Source organism: Euleptes europaea, chromosome 8 (assembly GCF_029931775.1).
Source record: "Euleptes europaea isolate rEulEur1 chromosome 8, rEulEur1.hap1, whole genome shotgun sequence".
Lineage (NCBI taxonomy): Eukaryota > Metazoa > Chordata > Lepidosauria > Squamata > Sphaerodactylidae > Euleptes > Euleptes europaea.
The window spans coordinates 50,564,681-50,577,968 of NC_079319.1; positions in this window are offsets into that span (position 1 = coordinate 50,564,681).

Consider the following 13,288-nt stretch of genomic DNA (forward strand, 5'->3'; position numbering starts at 1 on the left):
TTGCAGGCACCTGCCCTGCAGCGGTCGGCGGGGTCTGAGACCCCACCGGAGGTGCCAGCCGAGCAGCCCCGCCGGAAGGTCTGGAGAGCTGCTGGACAGGCCCGGCGGGAGCCGCTTTGGCCACCAGGGCGCCTCCGGGAGCAGGTCCCGCGCGGGGCTGCCCGGGGCCGGGAGGGGCCAGGCTGCGAGGCACTCTCGCGCCCGCGGGGTTCAAAGCATCCGCGGGCCGCCCCGGGCAGGAGACGGAGGGCGGCGGGGTCGGGACGCGCAGGGCGGCGGGGGCTCCCTGCAGCTCAGGAGGCCCGGCGGGCGTCCCCTCCCAAAGGGCTGGCGGGCCAGGCGGCGGCGGGAGGCTCATGGAGGAGACCGACTGCGCGGAGAAGCGGCGGGGGAGAGCTTCCAGCAGAGCCCCAGGTTATCCACGGCATAGCAGCCGCCCAGAGTCCCCGCAGCGCGAGGCGCTTCGGCCGCCGGACCGCGCAGGGGCCTGGCGGCGGCAGCTGCTGACCCCTTTGCAAAAAGCACGCGGTCGTGCATCCGCTGCCGGCTCCTCGCCTCCTTGCGCGCGCGTGGATTCCCCCAGGGCCGCCTCCTGCAACGGACGGCGCCTGGGAGAGAGGAGCACGTGCTCGCGTGTCCGGCAGCGGCCGCCCAGTCCCTGCGTCGCCCGGGGCCGGCCTCCTCCCCGCCGCGGCCTCGAGCCCAAGGGCTTCGCCTCCGTTGGCCGTGTTGATATAGCCACGCGGAGCCCCGGCGCACGCGCCCCTGCGCGCTGCGAACCTGGCCTCCCTCGGGTCTCCCGCAGTCTCATTGGCTAAGCCGCGCAGCCTCCCGGTGGCTGCGTCCTCGAGGCAGCTGTCCGCACGAGCGGGGCAGGACGTGGAGGGGAAGCGGGCGGCGTTTCCCAGGGAAGGCGCGTCGCTGGTTCGAGGAGGAAGTCTGCCATGCTGCCCTGGGCAGGGCCGGCGGCAGTCCTTTTTGCGCCCTGGGCGTGGCGGACGACTTGTGCCCCCACCATGGCTAACCAGTGCTCAAAAACAGGTGTCTTGCAGGAAAAAATAAATAAAAGCACAAAACTTTTAAGAATTATTTTTTATCTAAATTTTTTGTTGGCTTTTCAAAAAATAATACAATCCTACTTATTCGGCGTTTCATAAAGCTTAGCTTTCCATATATCAGTAAGAAACAATATTTGCTGTATGTATGCCTTCATTAAATACAGATATTAAAATTGACCTTCCCCCTCCCCCCCCCCCCCGGCTTCTTCTGACTCATTTCTTAATCCGGTCACTCCTTTATTTTAAATGTTAGTCTATTCCTAACATATTAATGAGTATTTACTTATAATTTTCTATTTATTTCTATCATCTATTACATACCCATTTTAATATATTATCCAATCACATATATAATCAGTTAAAATTAATAAGGAATATTAAAAAAATAAAAAAAATTCATTAAACTGCCATGAAAAGGGATAGACCCATATATTTTTACATTAATATGTAATTTTAAAAAACTCATTATTTCCCCCCCCCCATTTCTCCCTTTTCCCATCATTTCAGTGTTCTCCAACTCTTTAACCCTTCTTTTTGAACAACGTTTTCTGTCTAGAATTTCTGTTGGTTTGTTCTTGCTTTCTTGGTTTCGTCTCTTGGTGACCATGATGTCCATCCACTGCACCCATAGCACTGGTGTGGTGCTTATCTTAAAATAAAAAAATATAAATTGTCAGTTGCATTTCCCCCCCCAAGAAACTAATCGGTTTAATACTGTGCCCCTCAGGCCAGTTCTGCGCCCCTCTGAGGTCTGCGCCCAATGGTAGCACCGGCCGTGGCTCTAGGTTTATGTATTCTCTTACTAGAAAGTTAGTTTCCGCCACCAGGACACTTTCATCCTCTCTTAGCTACCTCCTTGAATTGACAGGTACAACATGTGAATCCAGCAATCACAAATATGAGTGCAAACAAGTACTATCATACCGGTAGCATCCCCCCCTCCCAGATATACTATGAGGATTTTTGCTGGGTGTATTTGTGGTTCGCAAGTTGCGATTGCCTATGTGAATGCAACTTATAATAGTTGCAGCTGTTTACAGGGGTAGAAGATGTGTTGTGTGGACTAGCTCTCTAGTTGTACTCTACAATTGTACCACTAATCTCACTAGAAGTACTTACTAAATTAAGTAAACAGATAATGGTTTGCAATCAGATAATTAAGTCATTATTTGTTTAAATATTTGCACCCTACTTCTCTCCCTAATGGGGAACTAAAGCAGCTTACATGAATTTTCCTTTCCTCCATTTTTATCCTCACAACAACCCTGTGAGATAGGTTGGGCTGTAAAGGAATGGCCCAAGGTTTCCCAGTGAGCTTCCTGTGGCAGAGTTCAAACCTGGGTCTCTCAGAGCTTAGCCTGCCACTAACCACTACACCACAATGCCTCTCAGCTGTATTTTTCCCATTTTTTGTAACCAATGGCCTGCTTATACAACTAAATATATTTTTTTCTGAAAATGGTGTTAAGTGGCCAGTGTGCACAAACTAGAAGCTGAGCTTAGCTCATGCTTACCAAGATACCAAGAGGGGATATGGAGACTCCTGGCTGGCTGTGAACAACCCTAACCTATGAAATCACTGGGGGTTTTCCACAGTGGGTTGTAATAAAAGGACGATTTTTAATCTGGGGGAAAGTCTCTTAAAACGCAGAGATAGACTCACAGACCAGGCATACAAATGCACCTGTAATTATTGGTCTGGTGCTGACAGCACATAAAAATTTCGGTTGTGAAGGGGGTGGAATAAAACTAGGAGAATCTGTGAAAAGGATTTGGGGGTTCTAGTGAACCATAAGCTTAATATGAGCCAGCAGTGTGATGCAGCAGTAAAAAGGCTAATGTGATTTTAGGCTGTTTTAGCAGAAGTGTAGTGTCGAGGTCATGCAGGATATTGGTGATGTGGTACACTGCCTTGGTTAGGCCTCCCCTGGAGTATTGTGTTCAGTTTCGGGCACCAAGCAGGAAGTTGATAATCTGGAACGAGTCCAGTGTAGGGCAGCAATGCTGATGACGGGTTTGAAGACCATGCCCTATGACGAGAGGCTGAAGGAGTTGGATGTCTCTACGATAGGCAAAGAGATGCTTACAAAGTGATATGATTACCACTTTCCAATGCCTAAAGGCTTGCCATATGGAGGATGGGGCAGATATGTTCTCAGTTGTGTTTGATGACAGGACTTGGACTAATGGATATGAACTACAGCAAAGGAGGTTTCAATTAAATTTGAGGAAGAATTTCCTGATGGTCCGGTGTGTTTGACACTGAAACAGTCTGCCTTGTGAGGTGGTGGATTCTTCATTGTTAGAAGTTTTAAAGTATTGATTGGATACCTATTTGTAGGGGATATTAAAGTTGTTGTTCCTGCATTGACAGGGGGTTGGACTAAGTGACCCTGGTGGTCCCTTCTAACACTGAGATTAAATAAATAAAAAGCCAGAGAGGTGAACTCTTCATTGAGGTCTAGTACCTTGAGACCTGAACCAGCTGAGAAAATTCCTCATCTGGCAAGGTAAAAACGAGTGCTTGTCTTACCAGACATGATAGTTATACTGCTGAAGTCAATTAATTGCAAAATAGTCCAGCTGCAGCCTTATTTTCCTATCTGTTACAGATGTGTTCAGTTGAATCTGGGTCTGTACTTTTTGCTAGAATAAGCTTGAAGCTTTCACTCAGTGATCTTCCTTCGTTTTCCCCAGTACCAAATTCAGTGTACACATAACCGTCCACCTAAGACAGCTATTGTAGCATAATAGCTAGGATAATACATTATGATTCATGAGGTCCCGGGATCAAATTTCTCCTCTGTCACAAACTCATTAAATGGCCTTAGGAAAGCCATTAATCTTATAATATGGAGCTAATAATACTTGTCTACCTTGCAGAGCTGTTGTAAAGATCACAAAGGCAATATCTGTAAACCACTTTGAACACTTAAAGTGCTATGTAAGCACTGAGTATTTTTATCATTAAACGAGTAAATTATCTTGAAATGCCTCACAGACTAAAATTCAGATCATGTAGGGATTTAGATGTGCTGTCAATATGCAAATAACATTTAGCTCTGTTTCTCCATAATAGCTGAGTTGGGTCAACTGTTGAGGTCCTGAACAGGTGCCAGGAGAAGGTAACTGAGTGAATGAGGGCCAATACATTGAAGCTCAATCCATATAAGACTGAAGTACTATTGGTCAATGACTGAGAAGTCATCCTGTCCTGGATTGCACTCTCCCTGAAGGAGCGGGTTCATAATTTGCCAATGCTACAGGATCCTGGCCTACCATAGAAGGCTGAGGTATCCTGTGTTTCACAAAGCACCTTTTATGAACTTTGGTTGATATGCCAGCTATGGTAGTTCCTCAGAACATACGATCTGGCCACAGACATCCATGATCTGATCACATCCAGGTTAGATCACTGTGATGCACTCTACATGGGCCTGTCTATGAAAACTGTGCAGAAACTTCCATGGGTCCAAAGTGTGGCAGCCAAGCTATTGTCATGAGCTGCTTTCAGGGTTTATAGCACCTCCCTGCTGAAGGATTTACAGTGGCTTTCTGTTTCCAGACACAGTTTAGAATCTGGTTATTACCTTTCAACCCTAAACAGCTTGGGGGAATGAGGTACTTGAAGGACCACCTCCCACCATGTGCAGGTAAGGTGGGTTATGACAAGAGAGTGTCTTTTCAGTGGTGCCACCTATGGAACACCCTCCCCACTCTACTTACTTTTAAGTGCCAGGCCAAGACATTTCTTTGTACTCAGGCTTTTAACTAAGGAGTTTTATCTTTTTAAATTGCTTTCACAGTCTTGTTCAAGCCTGGGGACAGAACCATTTTAGGCTACTAAATATTATATGCTGTTTTTATGCTCTGACTGGGCTATTTATGGTATGTTAATTTTAATTATTTTATGATGTTGCTATCATGTATTCTTTTCTGACCAGCTATAAGCAGGTTTCTGGAGAGAGAACACATTAATTTTTTTTTATAAATACACGCAGATTCACATTGGGTCTTTTTGCACTATCTTCTACTCAGGAAGGAAGGACTGTATGAAGACAAGGGAGTGACTGGCACACAGGTACGAACCAACCATATAACTCCAGTACTTTGGTAACAAGTTGAGCTAGTCACCGTACATTCCATTTCATGTCCCTACAAGTCTTCAACATAGTTATCAAGAATGTACTGTTTGCTATCAACAGGCAAATATACATACATACATACATACATACATACGTACATACATACATACATACAATTTACCTTCTTATTGATCCTTTCAATTAGTTATACTGAAGACCAGCAATAGGAGCCTTAGGAGCATTGCATAATATGAACCTAAATACGTTTACTCAGAAATAAGTTCCACTGAGATCAACTGGACTGAATCCCACAAAATAATGCAATCCTCAACACAACTACACTATTCTAACTCCACTGAAGTCAAAGGGTATAACTCAAGTTGGCACTGTGTCTAACAGTACAATTGTAAGAACATTTTCCTGGGAGTAAGCCCTGTTAAATAGACCAGAGTAGGATTCTGAATAGACCTGCTTATGATTGTTTTCCATGTTTGCAGTTTTTTCCCAACTCTCATGAGATCTGTTTAGTTTTTTAAAATAATAACATTACTGCTTAAATAGAGACAGTTATCCGTATCTTGAACAATATCTTGTATCTTGAACAAGATGTTCAGTTGATTAATAAAACACTGGAACAGAGTTATTGCAACTGTCTGAAACCTCTTAAATACAAAGCTGTGCCTAATGATATGCAGTTTGTTTTTGATGGGAGAAGTTAATATCTATTTGCTTGCACAGCAGGTTTCAAAATTCAGTAACCAGGTGTTTTCAGCTGCTGATAAATAGTATGCTGCAATTTTGATGCTTGCAATAGCAATGAACCTTGAAACATTTTGGTTTTTTCCTTCTGTATTTTTGAAACTTGCAATTCAGCATTGCACAAAGGAGCTAAAATGAAGCATGCTATTTGTAACAGGAAGACTGGTTAGTTTGCAATGTTCTGTTTGATTGTAGAGCATTCCACCATGACAGCACACTTCCTTGCTGCCTCAAGACATCCCATGCATCTGTCAGAAAGCTTATGCATGGCTTTCCCTTCTCCTCTCCAAAACAGGGGAAATTAAGCCGTTGTTCCTGGGCTGCATAACGAGAGTTGCTTTCAGCATTCCACATTCTAGGTGGTTCTGACTCACTTGTTGCATCTAATTCTACGGCATGTGATGCCTTCTGGATCTCCATTGGATTAGACCTGAAATGCTGCCCAGATACCCACTTGGCTTCCTCACCAAGTGATCCTTCATGGAATTTTGAACTTCTAGGTTGTAGAGTCTGAGGTCCTTGTGGCCCACTAGATGCCCAAATGCTGATAAACTACACAGACAATATCCATGTGCAGAAAAGGACAGGTAATAGCTTCCTCCTTTTCCATTCTCCCCTTTCAACCCTCTGATCTCTGTGGTTTATGATTGCACAGGGGCTCTGTGTTGGTGTGGGAACACTATGGGTATTGTGGTCATTTTAGTAGTTTGTGCTAGAATGGCCTTGAATATTCCTTTCTCCCACAATAAACTCTCTATTTGCTAAATTCCCACCTCCATTTTCCTTCCACACTGGGCAGAACTTTGTCTCTTTGTTTTAAAGATCACTTAGGTGCATATGTCATTCCCCTTAGACCTGCTCTTTCTTTAGATGGAGAAGTGAGGGTGCAAGAAGAAAGGTCTCTCTTTCACGTTTGACTTCCCCAGGGTGAATTTAGACCTAAGTAGGAAGCAGCCTTCATTCATTACAGACAAGTGTCTAATGTGCATATGTCTTCTTGAGCATGCATGTTATAAGACTCATAGAAAAGCAACTGCTGACCTGGTGCATTTTCTGTGCCACTGTCCTCATATAGCAACTGCTTTCAGAGGAGTCGCACATCTGGGGTTGCATTAGAACTTGCATTACTTTCTCCATTGCCTGTCTTTGAGGACAGTTGGCTGCCCTGTGTGGATCCATTTGTTAATGACTGAACTGGTCCAAAATACAATGGGGCTGTGACAGGACAGGTTCGGGTGCCCCTCTACTTCTGGTGCTCTAGGTGGTGGCTTAGGTGTGCCTAATGGACAGGCTGGCCCTGCCAACACTTGTGTTTTTTTTCCTGACCGGGCATCTGTGCCTGCAAGAGTTACTTGACACCTAGACACTTTGCAGAGGCTTTCACCACTACTTAAACTCCTTGCCTGGAAGTTTCAGCTGCTATATCTTTGCTGTCCAGCATCTTTTAAAGACACAAGAGCCCCAACAAAAGAAAGCTGGCATCCCTAGACTGGTGCCCAAGAGGCCCTATAGCAAGGCACTGTTGCGCTGCCTTGCTCCACTGCTACACAAACATAGGCAAGCTGCCACAAGCATTTATTTCCTTTTTCTGTTCATAGCCAGCCTATGATAGTAAGTGCAACAGTCTTCATGTGTGAGTGGATGAAGCAAATTGAATGTACGTGAGTTTTTAATATATGAGAATATGTGCATGGATAGTTAGAAAGTTTTCTGGGAAATTAGTTTTCATAACTTCAGCATAACATAGGCTTGGTGAGGCAGCCTGCTTCAGAAGGTATTTATCTTGGGGACGATTAAAGGGCATCAAGGTGTCTCTAATATTTTTGACAGCTTTAGGGATGCTATTTGGATTTAATGACGTAATTACAAAAAACACTTGGGCTATGTCTGCTTTAATCATTTCTCAAATAGTGAATACCAGGGGCTTTAAAGTCAATGATTACTATTTCCTTGGGGCCAGGTAAGGGTTTTCAGTAGTTGTGCAGTTGTGATATGGAGTTCATGCATCTTATTGGGAAATCAGTTTTGCCCAGCATTCAGAACATCAATGCTGTGTGGGGTGCTTCCTGTGTGTGTGTGTGTGTGTGTGTGTGTGTGTGTTAAGTGCCGTCAAGTCACTTCCGACTCATGGTGACCCTATGAATGAAAGTCCTCCAAAATGTCCTATCTTTGACAGCCTTGCTCAGATCTTGCAAATTGAGGGCTGTGGCTTCCTTTATTGAGTCAGTCCATCTCTTGTTGGGTCTTCCTCTTTTCCTGCTCCCCTCAACTTTTCCTAGCATGACTGTCTTTTCCACTGTCTTTCTCATGCAGTGGCGGACCTATATTTTTGGGGCCCTGAAGCTTGAACTGTTATGGGGGGCCCTTCGCAACCAGCAACAATAGGGCAACATCCAACAAGGTCCAAAGGGCCCGGCTGCCCTTGCAAGGACCTCGAGGCCCAAATGGTGGAGAACAGGGTGTGGGGGGGTTGGAGTCCTGGAAAATGGGCCATACAGTGATGAAATAAAACTATAGAACTACTAAGCCGTGCACCAACAAAGGATTTAAGGATCCAGCTGCCAAAATGTAGGCTATAAGAACATAAGAAAGGCCCTGCTGGATCAGACCAAGGCCCATCAAGTCCAGCAGTCTGTTCACACAGTGGCCAACCAGGTGCCTTTAGGAAGCCACAAACAAGATGACTGCAGCAGCACCATCCTGCCTGTGTTCCACCGCACCCAAAATAATAGGCATGCTCCTCTGATACTAGAGAGAATAGGTATGCAGCATGACCAGTATCCATTCTAACTAATAACCATGAATACCCCTCTCCTCCATGAATATGTCCACTCCTCTCTTAAAGCCCTCCAAGCTGGCAGCCATCACCACATCCTGGGGCAGGGAGTTCCACAATTTAACTATGCATTGTGTGAAAAAATATTTCCTTTTATCTGTTTTGAATCTCTCGCTCTCCAGCTTTAGCAGATGATCCTGTGTTCTAGTATTATGGGAGAGGGAGAAAAACGTCTCCCTGTCCACTCTCTCCAAACCATGCATAATTTTATAGACCTCTATCATGTCTCCCCTTAGCCGCCTTCTTTCCAAGCTAAACAGCCCTAAGCGTCCTAACCGCTCCTCACAGGACAGTTGCTCTAGTCCCTTAATCATTTTGGTTGCTCTTTTCTGCACCTTCTCAAGCTCTGTAATATCCTTTTTTAGGTGTGGTGACCAGAACTGTACACAGTATTCCAAGTGTGGTCTCACCATAGATTTGTACAATGGCAGTATGATATCAGCAGTTTTATTCTCTATTCCTCATCTAATTATGGCCAGCATGGAATTTGCCTTTTTTTCAGCAGCCGCACACTGGGTTGACATCTTCATTGAGCTATCTTTCTTGGTCTGTCGCTGCCAGCACAGATCCCATCAGTGTATATGTGAAGTTGGGATTTTTTGCCCCAATATTCATCACTTTACACTTACTCATATTGAATCTCATTTGCCATTTTAATCCCCATTCTTCCAGTATGCAGAGATCCTTCTGGAGCTCTTCACAGTCTGATTTTGTTTTAACCACCCTAAATAATTTGGTGTCATCTGCAAACTTGGCTACTTCACTGTTTAACCCCAACTCCAGGTCATTGATGAACAGGTTGAAAAGCACCGGTCCCAACACAGATCCCTGAGGCACCCCACTGCTCATATCCCGCCATTGTGAGAACTGACCATTGATTCCTACTCTCTGCTTCCTATTTTTCAGCCAGCTCTCAATCCATAAGAGGACTTGTCCTCTTATCCCATGACTATGAAGTTTGCTTAGCAGTCTTTGGTGGGGGACTTTGTCAAAAGCTTTTTGGAAATCCAAATACACAATATCCACAGGCTCATTCCTGTCCACATGCTTATTGACGCTATCAAAAAACTCTAATAGGCTAGTGAGACAGGACCTACCCTTACAGAAGCCATGTTGGGTTTTGCCCAGCAGACCTTGCCATTCTATATGCTTGAAATTCTATCTTTAATAATGCTTTCCACTAATTTACCCGGAACAGATGTTAAGCTAACTGGCCTGTAATTTCCTGGGTCCCCCCTGGAACCTTTTTTATAAATGGGTGTTACATTGGCCATTCTCCAGTCCTCTGGGACAGAGGCTGATCGAAGGGACATATTACATATATTTGTTAGAAGTTCAGCAATTTTCCATCTGAGTTCTTGAAGAACTCTAGGATGAATACCATCTGGTCCCGGTGACTTGTTAGTTTGCAGTTTGTCTAGACGTTCTAGGACTTCCTGCGTTGTTACCACTATAAATAGATTCTGGTGAGCTCAGAGAGCCCATACAGCTGGGGGTTCGGGCGCTAAAAGCCCCCGAGAAAATTTTGAAATTTGACCAATTACAGGGACATTTTGAGGCCATATGAAATGGGTATTAGAGCATATTTTAAGGTCAGTATTAAGTACTTCAACCCATTGGCTTATGATTCTATCACTAAAAAACCCATCGATTTTGTTGAGAAATTCACTCATTAAAAAAAAGTGGCTTCAGGGGGCCCCTCCAGGATTAGGGGCCCTGAAGCTTAGATTCATTAGTTTCACAGTAGATCCGCCTCTGGTCTCATGATGTGACCAAAATACGATAGCCTCAGTTTAGTCATTTTAGCTTCTAGGGTCAGTTCAGGCTTGATTTTATCTATAACCCACTGATTTGGGTTTTTTTGGCAGTCCACGGTATCCGTAACACTCTCCTCCAACACCACATTTCAAAGGAATCTATTTTCTTCCTATCAGCTTTCTTCCTAGGTTTTTTTTTTTAATGCTCAGCTACTGACATTGTAGTGTGGCTATTGGACTGCATTGTGCATTTATTATACAGTATTTGTGACATCACTAGCACTATAGTGCAGCAGTAGTTGTGCACATAACTACACATGGCAAACATGTAATTTTGGAGATACGGTACAATGTAATTCAAGATAAGATGATTAAGTCATATGAGACAGCCTCTGTAGCTTTTTAAGATGGGGGAGAAAGAAACAATTATGGTGGATAATCTCTAGTCCTCTCCCCTTCCCATTATCTTGGTACTGATGTACAAAAGAGCTTTTTTTTTTACAAGCATTCAATTATGAATTACAGTGTTTTTTAAAATAAGAGGCGGTCCATTTGAATTCAGGAACACTGTCTTCAAAATAAATATGTGTCACACATTACAAGATTCAAAGCTGGGCTTATTTCAGGCAGTATAAGATAAACAAAGCAAAACTGGTATTTCACTGGGGTCTCTTCATAGAAGACAAACAGCTGGATTTGTGTAGAACCAGACTGTGCTTACAGATTGTGTTACCAAAATAGTTTACATGCTTAAGATAGAAAAATGTTTTCTGTAATAAAAAAGTGTGTATATTCCATATTTTTCCATTTAATTTTTTTATGCCTGGAGTACATCTTTCCCACTGTGGCAGATGCACAGAAGCAATCAGGAGAGCTACAGTATGTTTTCCCTGAAATATTAATTGTAAAATCTATTCTTCAGAATTGTATGTTAACAAAACTGATTATCACACTGTGGAAATTAGGATGGTAATTTCCCCCTGAATAATACACGAAATTATGTTTTCATATGCTTTCCCAGAACCCTTTCGTACCCGTAATGTTCTCAATATGGGGCTTCTTAAAGTATATTATAAATTAACATCAATTACTATAGCTCATAGCATCTTCAGCCTAGAGAGAGAGAGAACAGAAGTCACATAACGTTGTACCACCAGATGCTAGGGGACACCTTGTGCATTTCATGAATTTTCAACTGAAAGGCACAGTTGTTGGTTAGAATAATTTATATCAATTCTATACAGGTGTAGTTTGTTTGTTTCTTCTTAAATAATCACTAGTAGGTGCAGTGGCTGTTTTCTTCTTACAGGAGCCTAGCTTTGGTTTTTTATACACTGTACAACTTACTATACAATATGCACATGGGCAGCAAGTAATTTATACTTTAGTATTGAACAGGCAAAAAAGCAAACAAATATTGTATATACTTTAGACTGCAGAGCGCTGCTTCCCAACATCAGGATTATGGCAGCAGCCTCCTTCTGAAGATTCAGTACTAAGCCAGAAGTCATTTTCAAAAGCCATTGTGGACATCATTCCTGATACCTGGATTTCGTTCATACATCAAAAACAAACTGGAGTTTGTTCCTGACTGGTATATATACCTGACAAAAGTAATGACTACAGGAGAATTACACAACTTTAAGGTTGACAATGCGGAAATTGAAATTGTTGAAGACTTTCTATTCCTTGGCTCCATCATCAACCAAAAGGGAGTGCAGCTAAGAAATCAGAAGGAGGTTGAGACTGGGAAGGGCAGCCATGAAGGAGCTAGAAAAGATTCTGAAGTGTAAGGATGTGTCACTGGCCACCAAGATTAGGTTAATTCATGCCATCATATTCCCTATTACTATGTATGGCTGTGAAAGCTGGACAATGAAGAAAGCTGACAGGAAGAAAGTAGACTCCTTTGAAATGTGGTGTTGGAGGAGAGTGTTACGGATACCATGGACTGCCAAAAAAACAAACCAGTGGGTTATAGATCAAATCAAGCCTGAACTGACCCTAGAAGCTAAAATGACTAAACTGAGGCAATCGTATTTTGGTCACTAGAAGGCAAGAGTCACTAGAAAAGACAGTCATGCTAGGAAAAGTTGAGGACAGCAGAAAGAGGAAGACCCAACAAGAGATGGATTGACTCAATGAAGGAAGCCACAGTCCTCAGTTTGCAAGACCTGAGCAAGGCTGTCAAAGATAGGACATTTTGGAGGACATTGATTCATAGGGTTGCCATGAGTCGGAAGCGACTTGACGGCACTTAACACACACACACACACACACACCTGGTTAACTGCCAGGCCCACATATTCCTTCCCTGCCGCCCCTGTGCAGTGTGCCAAGATTGAAGACAGAAACTGTTAGTGGATTCTAGTTGGTCATGATGTAGGTTTGTTTTGTTCTCGGTTGAAGTCTGTTTCATTCCCAATAATTGGGATTCTTAACCAGGTCTAAACTGTTCTATAAAAAATACTGAGCCCTGGGGCATAGAATGGTAAGCTGCGGTACTGCAGTTCAAGCTCTGCTCACGACCTGAGTTCGATCCCAACGGAAGGTGGTTTCAGGTAGCCTGCTCAAGGTTGACTCAGCCTTCCATCTTTCCGAGATTGGTAAAATGAGTACCCAGCTTGCTGGGGGTAAAGGGAAGATGACTGGGGAAGGCAATGGCAAACCACCCCATCAACAGAGTCTGCATAGTAAACATTGGGATGTGATGTCACCCCATGGGTCAGGAATGACCTGTTGCTTGCACTGGGGACTACCGTTACCTTTTTATATATAGAAAAAGATCAAGCC